We start from the raw sequence: 4,835 nt of genomic DNA, 5'->3' as shown, positions 1-4,835 counted from the left end.
ATACGATGAAGATGCCAGTTCCAACATGGTATCCTTTACGGATGAACAGGATTCAAGATGCATGTGTGTAAGTGTTGCATATACTGTTCGAAGACTACAAGAGATCAGGCCTACTGTGATGAGCCAAAATATGTCATTGAATTGCTAATAACGTCACAATTTACCCGTGGGTGACGTTTTATGGGTGTCACACGCATCGTCACAGAATCCCCGTCACAGATTACTCCTAGTGATGGCGCGCGCAAAATAATGTCACCGAATATGGGACCTTCGGTGACGTTTCCTAGAATGTCAACAACTTGCTATTTCTATGACGGGCAATTAATGTCACGTGTTAGGAGCAAATATGCCATATTATACCATATTCAGCAAATATGCCATATTATAACATATTCAGTGACAGCGCATCAACACCCGCAAATATATTCCCACTACTAGCATCACTACTTTCATTATTGATGAAGACGACATCATTAAATTTCAAATAATTTGCAATGAATTATCGAATCCACTATATTGCAAATGCATATCACAAAGTATTTAATTCACATCACATCACACTATACAAATAAGTTAAGAGCCAAATTGCATTATAAGTTGGAATTAAAGACAAATTATAGTATTATTTATTCCATCTGTCAGCCAAATCATCTTCTAAATACAAAATGACAATAAAAAATATCACAGACTCAAGTTTGACACGAGAATAAATAAGACGAAAAGTAATATTTACATGACTAAAAGACCACTTATGTTGTCCTGATGATTGCAATGTATGATTAAATAACTATCTTTCTTTCACAAAATGATGGCCTTCATGCACCATCAGGTTGGACTGATTTGCTTGCTGAGTTGCTTGAGCCCTTAAAAGAAATCCAATCAGGTTATCCATCTCATGTTGCTTCTTTTGCCAGGCTTATTCTTCTCTTGTTGGCTCTTCTTTGCATCTCTTCAAATTCTCTATCTTGTGCTTCATGTCTCGCGGCTAAATCCTCCTGGTGCCTATAAATTGATGAAACATAACAACATGTTGCACCTTAATGAGATGAAAACATATAGATAACAAGGTATAAGAGTACCACTAAGAAACTTACAATCTATCGAATTATGAATCTAAGTACATTATTAACAAGATTTGCGGGTATGTGGATGGGTCAATAAAACATTAAGTTAGGTTAGCGGAACAAGAAGACACAAACTTGTATAAAACATTGTCAGTCAAAATATTTTACATAGATCACTGTTGCACTTTTAACTAGTGTGCCACTTATAGTTTAAGTAGCATCTGAATGACTAGTGAGGGCACTACGGCAGCAGATGGTAATGCACTATAGTGATCTACTGAAGATATTTCATAGTTAGTTGCATAAGTATAGTTGTTTGACGCTTTGGTTACTACAGAAGTTTAGATCAGCACATCACAAAAAAATAGATTAGTAATGTACTACAAAATCACAGAGCAAAACACAAAAATGTTTCTTTAGTAAGGAGTGACATCCATTCGATATATTGAACAATCTCAAAACGATGCAATATCCAAAGGTCATCACCCAACCATAGTAGGCAACCTTATTCTTATTAAGTGTGTGTTTTCTCATCTCTGAATTGATTCAAACATGCTATGAATTTGGTAGATCATCACCATATGTACAACTAAGTGCCATAAGCAACTAGAACTAGTACTGTAAACTACACTATTTGAATCGGTTGTGTGCTTACACATCTTCTTCTGCAGCTACAGCTAATTGTGTACTCGCACTGCTGTTGTACGATGCTTCCTCAATCTAAATATAAGAAATAAAAATTTAAGTTATGGGCAAAGGAAGTACACGATGAGCTTAAATGTTAGGCGTACACAACCAGGTAAGGAATTATCCAGTATTGCATTGTATGCAAATAGGAAGTGGAGAAGCAAGTAGTAAAAAGAACAAGCTTCAGACTGTACCAACATAGCAAGGCCGATAAGATTATCTTAATATTGCAAACCCAATCTTCTACCTACAGTAAGCGTCGACTAATGCACCTACGTTTACGGAATAAAACAGAGAAGACAAAAAATTTACTGACAAGTGTTCACATGGAGAAAAAATATTACAGAATACCAAAATCATCTTCTCTTTCACCGAGCAGTATTAGCCCATGATAGGAGCCCTCAACATATCTTTAGCTTGTTAACTTTTATCACAGAATATTAATTTATTGTCCATAACTACTAATAGAAGGCAATTCCTAGTACAGTTTCATTGTTAAATGTTAATACTCTGAACGTAGAGTCTAGTCACATATTAAATGTTCTGGAGACTGCATGATCTTGCAGCTTAAAGGGGAAACATGAGTTGAAATTATTCATTTTAGAAATTTAGAGACAGGGAGGAACATATACGTATAAACCATACCTTTGAGAAGAGCAAAGGGCATTGATCTTACTCCTTATCTAGATGAACTGCAACTAGGAAAAGGAGATCTTAAATAGGTGGTTAGAACAATCAAATTACAGATCACAAATCTTACATCCAGAAATTATGGAAGAAATAAGGAAGCAGCGAAATATACCCTCGAATAGTTGGAAGGGGACCAGATCTAATGGTATTGCAGCGGGGTTCCTTGCAGAGTTTCTCACCCATCCCCTAGCCTCACTGCATCATCGGGTTGCCTCTTCCAAACCTGTTGTCTCCAGCCGCCGCCATCTTGTTGGTCACTGGACGAAACCAAACTTCTAAATCAGCATCTAATCTCAAGTAGTGGCTGATGGAGGGGTGGTGAGGAAACGTCCAGATCTTGGTAAAGCACGAGGTGGGAAAGGAAGCTGGGGAAGGCGCTGGAGTGGGCGATGGTGAGGATGAGGCGAGCGGCTATGATGTTGCCTGTAGAGGCTGGCGACTTCGATGTCGCGGGTTGGCGGATCCGATCTTGGCCGGCGAGGCGTGGCGGCCGTTCCTTGTGGAGAGCGAGCGCGGCGGCCGGGGCTTGATGGGAGGGCGGGCGAGCAGCCGTCATTGGAGAAGGATTACGCGGCTGGTGCCGCAGGGTGCGCCGGGCGGCGTGATCCTCAAATCTCGCCGCTGGATGCAGTCGTGGGGTAGAGGGGGTGGAGATGGGGATAGAAATTGGAGGGAGTTGGTTCCGCGCAGCTGAAAAAATAAGGGCGTAATTAATTGGATGCGGCAAAAATTTAGAAAAGTGGAGCGAAAAGTGTTTTTTAGTGGAAAGGGAATGGTTTATTTTCGAGTTAAATACAGCAGTATGTAAATGAGATGGCAAATGATTTAAACAGCGGTGTAACTCGTACAAAAACATTATGATGTGGTTTGTTCCATGCAACTTTTTTTGGAAGAACTCTACCTAAATATATGTGCAAAGTTGTACATAGCGACCTTATAATTATGAAAATAAAAAAACAAAATAAGTACTTCAAAGTGGCAACAAGGACTGATTGTTTTCAAATAGTAATGTTAGAAGAGTCTGTACTCAAAGATGTGAACTTATAGAGACATTTGTATGACACGTATATAGGCCAATGCTGAAATATATCAGATAAATGGCCTGAAATTCATCAAATTTGAAATTTTGAGATAAAACGAAAAAAATGAGCCATATGCATCATCTCAGGAACATCCATACCAAAAAAATTCATCCACTCTTATTTCCATTTTCTTGAGATAGAACGAAACAACTATAGCGCCATGGGCACCAGTTCACGAAAACACAAAATAACTTTCGTCCCCACCACTATTTACTTCCAGTAGACAAAATAAATTAAGTTAAGTGTTCAAAAACATATGAAGAAACTCGGGCGAGTCCCATTACAAACACCGTCACGTGGGTCCTACCACTCAATAACTCGTGACGCGGTTGTGGTAGGCCCCACTGCTAGACATTACATGATGAAATAAAGAACGGCACACATTCGTTAATATTCGTGACTCTAGTAGACCCATCATGAAAATTACCGAACCGTCACAGAAATTGGTAGCCAGGTGAGGCTCAACGGCTGTGTGATTCAGTGACATTAAGCGTCACCGATTTGCTGTAATAAGTGACGCCACTTACAAAATGTCACATATTAGGAATTTCTGTGATGTTCTCAACCATCGTCATCAGGATTTTCGTCACGGTATCTCAATTTTCTTGTAGTGATCTTCTGTGTCATTCCAATATATACCATGCCATGCTACAGAACGATCAAACTGGTTTATTCCTTCTGTGATTAATTTCAAGCCACCCAGGCTACACAAAGAAGGCCCAATATTTTTTTGGACAGGATAAGTGCACTTCAGGCCACCCAGGGTCGAGCATTCAGCAGCGACGCCAGAGGAGATACCTTTGTGCGAGACTGCTCTCGGTTGAAAATATCCAAAGGTTGGTGCCTCAAGCTAAACTTATCGCCCGTGATTCTTTCCCTTTTATTGCTATCAAGTTTGATCCATCTGCTCCATGCAACCCCTTCTCTGGACAAGCGATGGTTATAGTCGTCATGGACTCCGATGAGATTCTCGACGAAGCGATACCCGAGTGGTTGGAATTGGCAATCATATGCTTCCAGCGGTATCACTCGCCATGATGAGCTCCACCATTGATTCTCACTCTGTGTACTTATCAAGACTGCTATCTAACTGTCACCAGCCTTTGTATAAACGCCTTGCTTTTAGTATTTTGCGATGTTCGGCTGTCTTGTCCTGTAATGTAACCAACTTACTCTAATTATTAATAATGGTATTTCAACTTGTGGGATGCATTCATTTCTATATAAATGACTTGTTGTAATCCTGATCTATCTTACTTTGTACTGCACTTATATTATTTGTATTGGTTTACATACTCCCCTGATAAATACC

General features: G+C 39.6%; 1 long non-coding RNA gene across 1 annotated transcript; it reads right to left on the bottom strand.

Annotated features, from left to right (window-relative positions):
- Positions 1–665: 665 nt before the first annotated feature.
- Positions 666–3,105, bottom strand: LOC123050446 (uncharacterized). The gene is made up of 4 exons (XR_006423773.1): positions 2,554–3,105; positions 2,397–2,443; positions 1,720–1,784; positions 666–1,002 (listed from the first exon to the last, which is right to left on the bottom strand). It is a non-coding gene; the product is annotated as an uncharacterized lncRNA (long non-coding RNA).
- Between the last annotated feature and the right edge of the window lie 1,730 nt (positions 3,106–4,835).

The sequence above is a fragment of the Triticum aestivum genome, chromosome 2D (assembly GCF_018294505.1).
Source record: "Triticum aestivum cultivar Chinese Spring chromosome 2D, IWGSC CS RefSeq v2.1, whole genome shotgun sequence".
NCBI classification, from domain to species: domain Eukaryota; kingdom Viridiplantae; phylum Streptophyta; class Magnoliopsida; order Poales; family Poaceae; genus Triticum; species Triticum aestivum.
This window is presented reverse-complemented; position numbering and strand designations above follow the sequence as displayed.